General features: G+C 35.7%; 2 protein-coding genes across 2 annotated transcripts in view; both read right to left on the bottom strand.

The window, feature by feature from the left end:
- jagn1a (jagunal homolog 1a) overlaps positions 1–15,497 on the bottom strand; it is a 469,310-nt gene that overhangs the window by 402,727 nt on the left and 51,086 nt on the right. The window lies entirely within an intron of this gene.
- col8a1a (collagen, type VIII, alpha 1a) overlaps positions 1–15,497 on the bottom strand; it is a 181,136-nt gene that overhangs the window by 131,594 nt on the left and 34,045 nt on the right. The window contains exons 2-3 of the mRNA XM_028799917.2: positions 14,489–14,552; positions 8,407–8,488 (exon numbers count right to left, since the gene is read on the bottom strand). The gene's annotated coding sequence lies outside the window, so the exon portion shown is untranslated. The remainder of the gene's footprint in view (positions 1–8,406; positions 8,489–14,488; positions 14,553–15,497) is intronic.

The following is a 15,497-nucleotide window of genomic DNA, read 5'->3' as shown; positions in this document are numbered from 1 at the left end:
GCTAGAAAAGGAAAATGCAAAAAGACCAATAAAGGTGGAATAGGAAGTTCTCAGGAAAGGTACAAGCTCATCAGATTTTTTGACAGAGTCTGAAAAGTGAAACAATGTTATAGCATGTGTTCTTCATATCTGCGTGGGTTTTTTCTCCAGGTAATCTACAAAACAAATTGTCTGAATGGTCACAATGTTGATGTCTACAGTATTTATGATCCCTGAGGTGGTTGGAAATGAGTCATAGTAGAACAAATTCATTGCGTTTAAAATGAAACTTGTGTCAGGCTCACTCATTTTGAAATTCTACAATCCAAGAGTAAATTAAAAACTTCATTTGATGTACTTGCATTGTTCATATTAGTCCTAACTTAAGATTCATACCATAGAGTATGTTTATTTAGGTATGTGTTTGTGTATGTAGTCTTGTAGTAAATTTTCATTTGTACTGTATTCTCTAACAAACCTTTTTAAATTTTTGATTAGGTATTTGTGTGCACTTGTCATCTCTTTTGGATTAGCTTACTTCAAGGTTGTGTGGCAACTTGTACCTTTGTATTGCAAGGGAGAGTGGGGTCACCCTTAATGTCCTCATGGGATCATTCTACTTCTGGATCAAACCTGAACTTTGTCAAAATGTTGTAAGAATTAGTTATAGCCTTCTGTGAGTAAAGCAAATTTAGCTGAATGAATACGGAATTTTGTTAAATATGTGAGCCTGTTACAGTACCATGATGATAAACTACTTTGACAGTACTCAAGTAGGTTTGACAAATATTTCTTTAAATAAGATGAATACAATGCTTGCGATGGAGCCGTTGAGATAAAGGTCAAGACTCCGTCCTGTGTTAGACATTCACATCTTTTTTCAAAGATGACAAAATGCATGTGTTAGTGTTCAGTGATGCAGGTTGGGTTGTTTATAGTGTACTGACCCTGTAAATAGTTATTCTAACCCCCATTGCCACAAACATTTTTTCTTGAGTTCAACCAGTTAGGTCACTTTTTGTGAAATGAAGAGACAGGATTCAGTCCCAGGTGGAGGTGAAACATAAAACCGATCTTCATTCTGCTTACAGTGTGTGACATAGTTGTTCTTTCCGTTTGAAGACATTTAATTCAATTTAATAATCAAAAGGAGACACTCAATTAAGCAATGGTCTCTTGCATGACACACTTACAGTATGTGCACCTTGAAACTGGTTCTTACAGAGCAACAGTTTAATGATTAGTTATCTAATGAGCATATCTTGGGATATGGGAAAAAAGTATTATCATTATTAGGTCAATGCCTTTATTCAACATGACCTACAACATATGAGATATGATTGGTCACATTTCTTATTGTTTTTGAAATGGGAGCACAGGAAAGTGGAGTGTCTTGCTGATGGTCACAAAGTGTCAGAAGTAGAATTTGAACCTCAGGGTTTGAAATCCAGCTAAACCAAACAATTATGAAGAAAATATACAAAGGTCACACAGACAATGACCAGGACAAGGGTACAACTTAAATATTTGGGACTTATAATGCAGCATTGCTACCCACTGCTTAACTATTTCAGCCTGTGAAGATTTAATTTTATTTAATAATTAATTGAATGTCTCCAAATAAAATTGTTTTCTCAAAATTGGTATAAATGGGAAAAAATTATATAATGCAAGTTAAACATTTAGAGCAACTCACACAGAAATTTTTAAAACCTGAAGTATCATTTAGAAAATAACACTGCCTCGCAGCACTAGTGTCCTTGATTCTACTCTGAGCATGGACACTGTCAATGTGGAGTTGCAAGTCTCTTCTCATCTGCTTGGGTGTTTCTATTGGTTCTTTGGTTTCCCTCTCACAGAGCAGGTCCAGCTAGTTGGTGATTCCTGTGTGGGTGTGTGTCTGCATTCACACTGACAGAAACTGCAAAGAAGGCTGCTGGTCCACAGGTTCCCAGAAGTGGATCAGGCAGGTTTGAAAATGAACAAACTGGGGAATCTTTAGTTTTTTGCTTTTAAAATGCATAGTTATATATATGAGAACTCCTTCTTAAGGCAGTACACAATATGAGTTAAAACAGCTGTGTTTGTTTTACTCAACTGAGTGTGAGTCAAGTCAGGTCAAAATTCTCAATAGAAACCAGGTGAGAAGTAGAACAGGAAAGCAGACATCTAGAAATACATGTTTTCCAGCAGGTTTTTTTTTTGTATATGGAGAGCTTGAGAAACACCAATTCTACTGTATTAACAATAGCAACCTCATTAGTTTTACTTCTTAACTGAGTGACTGTTTTCCAACTACAATCAAAAGACATGATGCCAGGTGGATTGGCTTCTCTAAATGACTTTGTTCTGGTATGTGCCCTTTAATGGCCTGGCATTCCATCCAGAGCAGGCTTCTTTCCAGCATGTTGTTGGGATTTTTTTCTGCAGCTTTGCAGTATATTAAGATTTTGCATTGATGGAGGCATGTTTAAAAGTTTCAACTAAATGAATGACTTTTTTTGTTAACAGGGTATTATCAGTTGTAATGTTATGGCAATGTATCAAAGAATTAATTTTTAATAGTATTTCATGGAGTGAACCCTTTTGTGTCTGCATGATGATCTTCTTCTAATTCTTTGTCTGGCTGCAGTTTGTTGGCTTCCTGCCATACAGTAGTCATCAATTTGATTTATTGCAAAGTTATTCAAACATATGTTATTAATCACATAAATGCAATTGTCTTGGTATGGCTCATAGGAGAAACAGCTAACTTGTTTTTTGTAGCGGCTGCAGCACCACTGCTTGTTTCAGTATATTTGAACATTCTTATATGCTGTCTGTCCTGGTGCCAACATCAAAGGACCTTTTGCATACTTTCTGTTACCTCTAAAAAGAAAACCAACATTATTAAATTATATTTCTTTCATTGTTGGTTTTGCAAATTTACTAGATTTCTATCTTTTCAAAATGCCTAGCATTTGGTCTGTTAGTCTATTCTTTAAGATGGTATAGCCAATAATTCTTCACAATATTATATGCAGTAGTTTAATATAAACTATTTATATGTAATGTTTATGAGCCTGCCAAAAAAAAAAAACCATTTGATTTGCACTTGCAGGGTACAGAGAAGCACCATTTGCTGAATGTTGACTGTACTAAATAAATTTTTGAAATATGTCCTTTAGAGATTGTTTTTGCTGCCATTACTATGAATCAGAAAGGCTTGTTTTTTCCTTGGAGCAGTATTAGTGATTCGGAAAAATATTTTTATGCATTTTGATTTCATGTGGGCAAAATTGCTTTATTCTTTGCATTGTAAAGTTTACTAGCATTACTATATATGCTGAAAGTCTTATAATAGAACAACTACAAAAAAGTAGGATAGCAAATTAGAAGATAAATGACTTATCTCTTTAAAACTGGGCCTCATTTAGACATGCAAAGATATTTGTTCCATTTTTTCCATTCAATGCAAGTATTAAAATATATTGATAAATTAGTAGTGCCAAACATGCATTTCTGGGGATCATCTTCCAAGCTCACCTGAGGTAAGTGATACTATTCTGGAACAAGAAGGGGTGCTGACTCTTAAACCTGTTTTCTTTCATGTTCAGTTCTGAGAAACTGCACAGTGTGGACCCCAAGTACCGCCTACTTCTTCTGGACCAAGCTCCACCCCTTCCAGACCCAGGTCTATAAATAAAACAGAATGGCCAACCTGAAGATGGTGTCTTTTGAGACCTGAACTTGGACAGTGATGGAGTTCCTGTATGCTTTTGTTACTCACTCAGATTGTACTGTAGCTACTGTTTTTTTGTTGTGCTATCAAGCACCTGTTATTTTTTTATTTTGTACAATTAAATAAGGTTTTGCCCAGTTGGTGCACCAACATTCTCCATAGTGTTATGTGTAGTCTGTCACACGATTACAGTAGGAAATAAACATCACGGATACTAGCCACTATTGCCATTTGGCCTTCAAATAGAGCCTCAGACCTTCTGAAGATGGGACAAATAATCTGGGAGATTAAAACAAAAATAATAAAGGAGAGAGAAAAAGTTGGAGGATAAGAAAATATGAATGAGTTACCCTTCTGAAATGGGAATGTCAAGGAAAAGGATATCGTTAATGATCATGAAGTTGAAGAAGGAAAAGAATAGAAGACAGTTGTGTGTAGGACTTCTTCAGAAAAGACAATGTGTCCCACTGCCATAAAGTGAATACATTTACAAGAGAAAACAGAGAAGGAGAAAGAACATAGGGAGTAACACGTTGGACAGAAATACATTCTCCCATTGGATTTTAAAAGGGAAGCAGTCTAACGGGCATCAGAACTCTTCCAATGACAGAGAGAGAGAGAGAGTGAGAGTATAAGAACTGGGTAACAGATCTATAGCTGGGAAATCTCCTGCCCCATCTAAGGAACAGGCTAGGAACAACTGAGAAGAAGCCAGAGTTCTCTCTCTGGCCAATAGGGGATATGCAAATGGTTCCTGACAATGAATAAGTAAGACCACATTGTAGGAGACATGGAGTTCCAGGCTCTTTCTGTACTATACTATACAAAGACCAGGCATGCAGAGACACCAGGACTGCTAAGGGGAGTCCTGAAACTGTCTTCTTAAAGGAGTGTAGCATCACTTAGAAATAAGGGTAAATTCAATGTGCAGTCAGTCATAGCTGAGAAGAAAAGAGACAGAAAAAGAGGAAAATTACACATTAAAAAGGATTGTGTTCTCTGTATATTATGACGTGGATACATGGACAATTTTTTTGACCTAGTTTTTGTCTGATCTTTCATTATCTTTCGTCTCCCTTAAAATGACTCTCCCTAATATTTGTTATAAAAATAATAAACACTGTTTTTCTTATTCATATCTGGGGTTCCAGTTGTTAAGAGGCTAAAAACCACTCTGGATTAAAAAAGATATACTGCTCAAAAAAAGTATATCAGTATAGCATCAAGTCAATGAAACGTCCGGGATATTGATCTAGTCAGTTAAGTAACAGAAGGGGTTGTTAATCAGTTTCAGATGCTTTGGTGTTAATGAAATTAACAACAGGTGTACTTAAGGGGCAACAATGAGATGACCCCCAAAACAGGAATGCTTTAACAGGTGGAGGCCACTCCTTGTTTTCCCTCCTCATCTTTTCTGACTGTTTTTTCCCTAGTTTTGCATTTGGCTACGGTCAGTGTCACCACTGGTAGCACGTGGTGATACCTGGACTCTACAGAGGTTGCACAAGTAACTTCTCCAGGATGGCACATTGATACGTGCCATTGCCATATTGGTTTGCTGTGTCTCCCAGCACAGTCTCAAGGGCATGGAGGAGATTCCAGGAGACAGGCAGTTACTCTAGGAGAGCTGAACAGGGCCGTAGAAGGTCCTTAACCCATCAGCAGGACCAGTATCTGCTCCTTTGGGCAAGGAGGAACAGGATGAGCACTGCCAGAGCCCTACAAAATGACCTCCAGCAGCCCACTAGTGTGAATGTCTCTGACCAAACAATCAGAAAACAGACTTCATGAGGGTGGCCTCAGGGCCTCTAGTGCACGGGTGTCAAACTCCAGGCCTGGAGGGCCGCAGTGGCTGCAGGTTTTCATTCTAACCCTTTTCCTAATCAGTGACCAGTTTTCACTGCTAATTCACTTTTTCCCCTTTATTTTAACAGCCATGTTAGAAGGATTCAGTCCTCTGAATTGATTTGTTTGCTCATTAAATGACAGCCAAACAGAAATGAGATGTGAAACGAGCCAACAGATGACCAGCTTAAACTGGGGCTTCAAGCCGATGCTTGCTGTTAATTAAACCTGTTATTTAATTCCACGGCTTGTTGCTGCTCTCGTTCTGCAACAGTAGACATTTCCAAAACTGTTGATTTTCTGTTTTTTATAAGAACATCGTCAAAGTGTTTTGGTGAGTTGAGAGATCAACCTTACTGAGACCATCACCTTTCTTTATTTTCAAATACTGTGTGATGTGGTGGCTTGTTTTGTGTCTCATTATTGTTTGGCTGCTAATTAAGGAAAAAGAAACAACTAAAGGGCCTGAGTCAAGTTAATTAAAAGAAGTAATTAGCAGCAAAAATTGGTCACTAATTAAGAAGTTGGTTAGAATGAAAACCTGCAGCCACTGCGGCCCTCCAGGACTGGACTTCGACACCCCTGCTCTAGTGGACCCTGTGCTCAGTGCCCGGCACCATAGGGCGCGATTGGCATTTGCCATAGAATACCAGAATTGGCAGATCCACCACTGGCTCCCTGTGCTTTTCACAGATGAGAGCAGGTTCACCCTGAGCACATGTGACAGACGTGAAAGGGTCTGGTGTAGCCATGGAGAACGTTATGCTGTCTGTAACTGGAGGGTCAGTGATGGTCTGGGGAAGCATATCCATAGAGGGACGCCCAGACCTCTACATGTTAGATAACGGCACCTTGACCACCATTAGGTATCGGGATGAAATCCTTGGATCCATTGTCGGACCCTATGCTAGTGCAGTGGGCCTGGGTTCCTCCCATGGGCCTCATGTGGCAAGAGTATGCAGGAATTTCCTGGAGGATGAAGGAATTGACACCATTGACTGGCCCCCACATTCGCCTGACCTAAATCCAATAGAAACCTCTGGGACATTATGCTTCGGTCCATCCATTTTCAGGTATACATACAAGCACATGGGAGCCATAAACACTACGGAGTACAATTTTGAGTTGCTGCAATGAAATTTAGGCAAAATGGACTAGCCTGCTGCATCATTTTTTCACTTTTCGGGGTGTCTTTGAATTCAGCCCTCTGTAGGTTGATAATTTTCATTTCCATCAAACGATGTGGCATCCTTTCGTTCCTAACACATTACCCAGTCCATATCAGTATAGATATGCAGCATGATTTTTTCCCATTGAGATCTGATGGGTTTTCAAAGTGTTCCTTTAATTTTTTTGAGCAGTGTATAAAATCATTAGGCAAGTACAGGATTCGTACAAGGACATCAAGACAGAAACTGCCATTTCAGGTTAAGATGATTTTTTTTTTTTTGATCTTGTAAAACAAAATGTGGACAGTGCTTAAGGTCATGTATTGCATAATCAAATTCTCCCACATGTTGTTGCTGCTGCTACCTGGGTGGGTGTTCACATGAAATGTCCTATTGAAAAGCTCAGTTGTCTCCTTTGTCTCATACTACATGATGTCGCATAAACAAGGCATTTAAATTATAATTTTACAATAGCTTGAACGTTATTTAATTACATGTATCTTACTATATATAGAATATCAAATACATTGCTTAAGATCACTGATTACAATAATCCCTGATTGTATATACTTTAAATATCTATGTACATGTTGTATATCACAACAATGTATGTATATAGAGATCTGGAGTAAACTGTAATTTTTTTCATGATGACATCCAATAACATGTACTGACTGAGAAAAGTGAGATAGAGTATAATCAAAATAAAAAATGAGACTGATTGCACAAATGAAAATGAAAATCAAAACATACATAAATAAAGGTTTGTTCTTCCAGCAAAATCTACACTAAACCACAATTAGAAAGAATTCACGTTGATTCAAAATTTCAAATGACCAGGGAATAAAAATGTCTTCCTTTATACCGTCACATAACTTACGTACATGCCGCGCACTTCTGGCAACCCAAGTGCAATAATACTATGGATAATAAGGCAAAAATGGTGTTGTCGTAGGATGCAAAACTTTTCCATCTCCATAGCAACATGGCTGAGAGAACTGAATTCTATACAATATAAAACCTCATTGGTAAAAAGAATGTACCAAACATGTTGAAAAAGGCAACAAAAGTTTATAGGAGATCAAGATCATAACTGATCCATTTCACGAATGTGGCTATGTTGTAGATAAAGGATTTCTAGAGTGAAGACACCTCCACAAAATTGGGAGACATCTTTCCTAGATTTGTAAGGTTTCTGTATCCTATGTAGCAGGAGGAAACCTCAGAACCAAGCTGCTTTGGTTCTAGTATGCATTGCTAGTTTTAGGTGATCCAAAAAAAGTCTATGGATTCTGGCCACTAAAATTTTAAAACTGAGAATTAGGGAGCATGGTCTGGCGGTCATTGTAGTTTTGAGGTGTGGATTGATTAACCACAAGCATAATGCATTGAAATTTGAAACAGATGGACTGCTTCTCACTGGCATGGAGAAAGGGCAGCTACACATTTGAGAAGAAAGTGTGTGAATTGAAGAAAGGTATGCGACATACCAAAATACAAAAAGTGAATGTTAAGACAGCAGCCTAGAACTACTGAAGTCAGTAATGTACAAAGATGATTGCTTTGGTTGCTTTGACCATGATCTTGTTTTATTTCTTTATTACCTTTCCTTGTTTCTAAAGTAAAATATTTTTTTACATTGTAAAGAGATAGACAAAAGACAGGAACAATTAATTGTTCCTGATATCTTACCTGCAGATATTTTCTGCTGCATATGTGTTTCCTTTTCATCAATGCATGACAAACTGCTCACGTAGGCTTGGTTAATATTTTTCTGCAATTATAAAAAAATATCTATATAATTTTCTAACAATAAATCCTTTTTTTGACAATGCATTTTTCATTCTGTAAACCTTCTACACCCAAATAATATTATCCAGTTTAACAAATCTGGCCAAATCGAGATGTTGTTGTTATAGTAGGCATGTCTTGAGGATGTTGGTATATTCAAAAAGAGTTCACAGGGATACAGAGAAGAATGCCCATACTCCACTAATCAGGCCTAGAATTAAACCCTGACCTCCCAAACTGCAATGAGATGAAATGAGAAGTAATTAAGTCACAAGTGATTATTGCTGTCCAATTCAATGGCAAGTTCTAGAATAGTTCACAGGAAGAAATAACAGCAAAGTCTGGTTGTTATGTGAGACAGCTAGAAAACAACAGAACAAATACAGTTTTACAAGTATTCTGAAATAAAAAATAATGTTAAATGTAAAAGTTTGTTTTACAAATAATATAATTTATTCACAAATGCATCCTTAACATTTCAAAATATGAAGTAAAAGTGTGTTATTATAAAAGCCGCTCTAAAGAGTTTCTATGAAATAAGTTTGAATTATTTTGGTGTTCATTAATTCACCTGAAAATGACATAATATTATTTAAATGTTTAGTATTGGTTTTAAGCTGTGTTTATTTTTTGTTTATTAAGCAGAAAATCCCTGTGAATAAATTAAGTGTGTGTACATGGTAAGATAAATTAGGTAGTCTATGATGATCATATCATTCTTTATCCTCCTCACACTGAAATCCCTCAAAACTAATAAAACCCTTTTACTTGTTTTTACCCCTAGGGGCAGACAAACCCTGTCTCTGATTGATGACATTCAGCTTCTTAACTGCATATTCTTTTTATGAATTAGTTAATGAAATTTTAGTCCTAATTGTTATTTTATATCAAACTGCACTATTGATCATACTTGGGGGAAAAAATCACTATAAAACATTCAATGTACATAAAAAAAAAAAAAAATTAAAAGGCAAACACGTGCAAAACTGTAAAATCCTTTTAACTCCTCCCCACTCTCCAAAATATAATGGGGGTGGCAAATAAAGAAATACTTTTTATTTAGTTTTAGTTTTACCTAATAAGAGTGCAGTACTTAGCAACTTAATATTGGTTAAAAAATAGTGGTACTTTCAAAACAAAAGAAAAATGCTTGAAAGTTCCTGGCCTAAAGTTATTTAATTGCCATTGTTTGTACATTAAAATATTTGTAAGGATGGCGCTGAGTATTTTTTTGCTTCTCCATAACAGCCATGACACACCTGAAATTATACACATCCTCATGTATAACTTCAAATAGGAGAACAGAATGCACGTACAAAGTAACAAAAAACACCAAATAATACTTTGCTTATTATATCTTTAACTGATTATTTTATTCATGGTTAAACTGAGGAGAAGGCGGTTGGGAGCATGAGCTGATTACAGCACGTTGTCGCACCCACCACACAACAAACCACCCGGCTTGGGACCAGAGTGCAGCTCGGTTGACACCTCAGCACCACACTGAACAGAGAATGAGTTAAAATCACAAATCCTAATTCATTCATTCATCCATCAATCCATTTTCTTAACCCATTTATCCAGCGTAGGTGAGCCGCATTGCACAGATGAATAACCACTTTACTGTAAAAGTTGTGAACTGCACAAAAAGCCTTTGTTAGGGTCTTATTAAATAATCGATGCATTTTTTGCAGTACCTAAACTGAAGTGTTACTCTTTTCTGTAAATATAAGCTCTTTTTCTCCATAAGCCCTTCAGAACACTTCTCCATTTGTTAACTTGTCCCTTCTCAAATAAATTCAACAATCTTCCCAAGAAGTGTAGCCATCCATTGCTTTGTGTTGACATTGTTCACCACTCTTATTCATATGCAACTTATGAATAAATAAAACATCACAACAGTTCTAATCCATCAGAAACTTGTTATATTAGCTGGACGAATACTTTGCAAACTCTTTTACTTGTACATTTCCAGTCTATAGTCGGGGGTTATTCAAGTCTTCCTGTAAATGAATTCAATTATTTAGCTTAGTGTAGTAAAATATTCTTTTTTATGTCTGCCATGTGCTCTGTGTTCTTGCAATACCAGTCAGCCAACTCAATATCTTAAGTGACATATACACTATTATTTCTGGATATTCTCTCCCCTAACCATGTTGCGTTTGTCTCTGACATATTTAAACTGTGGCCACCATTACATTAAATCACTGGCAGCACTTTATTTGAATGCTGCACCCATGAAGCCTATATACTACCTTCATATATGTGGTGATTCATGTTATACATGTAATAATGGCGAAGGCTTTAACAACACCAGTTGTGGCATCATGACATGAACAGCATGTTAACAGTCCCACTTACCAGAACATAAAATGATTTCACTGTTTTTTTTTTTTTTTACTTTAAAATTATCCACCTATCATTTATCACACTAAATCAAATTAAATATCCAGTTCAGGGTGGCAGAGACTGGATCCTATTCCTGTAAAATATAACTGTATGACAGTCAACACAGGAAAAGTATGGTTACATGGTTACATGTAAGTATATACATAGCTGAATTGTTCAGCATTGTTCTGTAAATTTAATATCTAATTACCGACATATTACAAAACAGACACACTTTATAAATTTAAGTGTAAATGTTTTAGCCAGAAGTCTGGAGTTTAGTGATACCAGGACCTTTTGAGTCATAAAGTAGAGTTTTTCTGGAAAATAAGACATGTCCCCTACCAGGTTTAGTTTTATTTACTGTACTTGAATGGTGTTCAAATGCATCTGATCTGTTTATTCCATTAGTGAGTTTTAACAAGCTAGAGTCTATCCAGGTAGTGTTAGGCATAAGCCAAGTATTTAAAGGTGCTATGAAAAAAATAAATTTAAAAAATTGATTCATTGAAGTCCTGGAGATTCTAATGACAATACATCATGTATCCAATGGTGATAAAATCCAAAGGGTCAAGTGACCCAAAATTTTGGCTTATCAAACTGCAGTAAGTAAGGCCTTTGTTTAAAATTTAATTTGCTTTCATATATTTTACAGTATCGCATAAAAGCAAGAATGTCCTCATGAGAAGCTGCTCTTATTGCCAGCAACTTTACAAGATGGATCACTGCAAAGAGCTCTAGAATAAGAGGAGGCTTGTGACACAAAGTGAAAATGCTAGAGTTTGTTAAAATAAAGGATATTTGGAGTCCTGCACATATGCACTTAAATATTGTGAATAGGGAAGCTATAATATTTTCCCAAGAAACCGAGGAATATAGCCTGTCAATGCAACAGCTATTCCAAATTCCTTCAGTTTGTCAAAAATAACATTGCGTGTATATGAGAGAAGAAGAGAGGAAACGAGAATTCTTCATCAGCCACCAATTCAATACAAAGCAAAACATTGTCACTATTAATATATCTGCCTATGTACAGCAGTTACAGTAAATGAACACTGAGCTCTATCATTCTGTCACAGTAGTCTATGTATTGAATTGTTTTGACAGTTATAGTGTCCACTGCCATTTCCTGTAGCAATAAATGTTTCAAGAGATTGGCAAAACACATGTACTCTGCTGTGATTTAAAGTAAAAATGTGACTAGGAGGCATCAGAGCTGTGTAAACTAGTCATTCATGTTTACATGAACGACCTTGAAAAATTCACTGGTATAAATACAATTGAATAGAAGACATCTCAGCATCTGGAGGATATTTTTTCTTTTCACAGTCAATGCTTATTTAGACTGTAGATGAAGGCAGATGATCGAACTGATTAGTACAAGGCAGCAATGAATGTGACATTCTGGAGTGCAGAATAATGGACCAAACTGCTTTGTTTGAAAATTGTAATCTTTTTGTATTGTACTGAAATTTTTATTTTGTATCTCATGACTGGAGCTTTGTAGTTCATTTGGTTATTTGTGAATGTTTTGGCTGTAGTTCTCCTTATAATATATATTTGATCCTATACAATTCTTGAAATGTAAAATAATCTCAAGATGTTGCATGAAGGAACATAAGTTACTTTAAATTATTTTGTATTACTTTAATGCAATTGCAGTCTCAGGGATCTAGTGCCTGCCCGTTGTCTGCAGGTTTCAGAGTGGTATCTTATGTGTCTGTGATGCAGACTGGGGGGTTGACACTTAAAGGGTATGGAAATGTAAGTATACTTTAATGTGAGTAAGGTATCAGATAATGAAACATAACTTTTCATTGTCTTGATCAGCTAACCTAGCATATTTGTGTTAGTGATGACATTTTTGTTATGATTATAAAATATACTGAGAGGAGGAAAATGAACATGCTTTTTACCAGAAATAGTGAATTAAATGTTTGTATATGAATTATCAAGACTATGAAGAATGTATTTGTATTGTTCCAGGAGGTGGCACTAGGCAGAGTTATCAGAATATATGCACTGAATACCACACACCCCACATCTATTCACTTCAGTTGACACCTGCAGGAGAGCACTGGTGGCAAGGAGTGTGAAGGAGACACTCAGATGGGCCTGTTGGTAAGTAGGCTCAACAATTTTCTCATTGATATAGAGGCAACAACATTTATTTATATGGCACAATTTAATACAAACAATGTATCTAAAAGTGATGTCAAGATGTCAAAGAGACAGTTATAAGAAAAGAAAAACAAATATGATTAGGCAATAAAATTAAAGAATAAGTGATAAAGAAAGAAAAAAACAAAACAAAACAAATGAATCTAAATGATCTTAAAAACAGATAGAAAAGTAATGTCCTTATATACAGTGTCATGATGTAAGTCTCTAAGGATGAGTCCAATGATAAGGTCAGATGGCCACTGGGAGGATGTAAAAAACAAACAAAAAAAAATCCAGGTAGGCTGGAAAGAAAAAACAAAATCTGTAGGGGTTCCAAGGCCAAAAGACCACCAATCCCCCATTGGGCATTCTACCTAACAAATGTTCTTCAGTTTTTCATTTCAAAGTCTGTTAATTTACAGACACCTTTTAAAAAGGCTAACTTGACAAAACTGCTACTGAAAGGCTGAGAAAGTCATTTTTGATGGGTTTACTTTCTGAACCTCAAGTCTGTCAAAATAACTTTGTGATACTTCTTGCTTTCTTCACATGTACAGCAACCTGGAAAATTTCTACCTAATACACTATACCTTAACCTGGGTACTTTTCTGAGGTTTTTGGGCAAACTTTGTTCAAACCTGGAGTCAACCTGGCAAAACATGTGAAAGGGGTTAGGGCTAAAATGCATTGTAAAAAGCCTGCAGTAAAGAGGCAGTTCTGTTAAACCAGTTATCAGCAGAATTGTAGCAATATACACACATTGTGCAAATATACATGTAGAAATCTGGTGCATCTGTGATCACCGTGATAAAGTTTCTCAATTTGTCAGTCAGTTTCTCTAGTCTTCTAGGAGTAAACAAGGCTGCTCCACTCTCTGTTTATACCAAAGAAGAACAGCAAACATTGTTATGATTTTTATGGATTGAAGGTGTAGCAGGAGACAAAGTCATTGTTGGTTCGTTACAGTCATGGTTTGCACTTGCTTAGTGTTGTCCTCAGTAATGGACGTGGATGGACGTACCACTTCTCCATCATGCTGGAAACTTGTATGACAGTTTTTGAACATCTCAATCCATTCATCAACATTCTCCTGTGGTAAAACACAGTCTCCATATTGTGCAGGGTGCCTCCTATGGATTTCGGCCCCTGATACACCTTCAGCACATAAAGAGCATTTCACCGCTTGCTGCTCTTCTTTGGTGCAAACATTGAGTGGAGCAGCCATATTTACTACTAGAAAACAACAGCAACTGACTGATCAAAGCTGAAACTTTACCACTATAGATAGACACATCATGTTTCCACATGTGCATGGAGAAAGCTATATAGCCAACCCAAACATAATTGATACAAAAGTGTGTGTGTGTACACATATAACATATCACCATTAACAGCAAATGAAACCACAGTACATTGTAAAATCTGTGCTTACCTGGACTGATTTCCCATTAGCACTGCTTTTATTCCTCTCTACCGATGAGTTATGCTGGTGCCGCCTGATTAAAACAATAAAACATAATTATTTGAGGATTACTTAATGTTTACTTGCAGTAGGTTATTTTATGTGTCACAGTCACTCAATCAACATTAAATTTCCCTACATTACAATTATTACTATTTTTTATGATAATGATTATTTGCAGTTTTAAATATAACTTTCCTTAAAAGTACACACAATATCTTAGTCTGACTCTTTGTACAGTAGGTAGCATACTTTCCAAATAAAGACTTTCTGCATTTTATAATAAAAGAAAATAAACTGAGAATCTTATAGTAATTTGCTACACATTTATTATACTGTAGACTAAACAGAAGAAATTTAATCCCACATTGAAAAATTAACATAGGAACACAACCCTTCAATTCAAAGGCAGAAATGGTCTGTTTCTTTTTATCTTTAAGCCTAGAATTACCTTTCATGCTCTTTTGAAGATGTGCTCTAATATGTCCTTATGTTTTTTTTCTCAGCTTCTTAATTTTAAATAGCAGTAAAAAAATAAACTGGATTAGTGGTTAATAAAAAACATAACTGAAAATTCTACAGGCTTGGAAAAATACTTGAATATACTGTGTGTGTATGTGTGTGTTTATATATACATTCATAAATTTAATATAAATATAAATAAAATTGCTTGTGAAATGTTGTTGAAAAAGCAACTAGAACATCATCTGAAATAAAATTGTTTCTTGATTCTAATCTAAAATTATATGTACAAAATATAAAAACGAATAATAATGCATAATGTTATTATATAAAATTATTAATAATATGCATTTTAAATAATTCTAACAATGTTAACAGAATTTAAAAAATATCAGCAGTTACCTCAAAGTCACACTGTAGTATGCATATAAAAATAAATTAAAGTTAAGCCATATTTTTTTTTGTTATTTTACAAATTCTTTTTCCATTGCACACTTGTATAGTGGTTATAACTTCT

This window comes from Erpetoichthys calabaricus, chromosome 4 (assembly GCF_900747795.2).
Source record: "Erpetoichthys calabaricus chromosome 4, fErpCal1.3, whole genome shotgun sequence".
Taxonomy (NCBI): domain Eukaryota; kingdom Metazoa; phylum Chordata; class Cladistia; order Polypteriformes; family Polypteridae; genus Erpetoichthys; species Erpetoichthys calabaricus.
The sequence above is the reverse complement of the archived record's forward strand: the minus strand, read 5'-3'. Positions and strand labels throughout refer to the sequence as shown.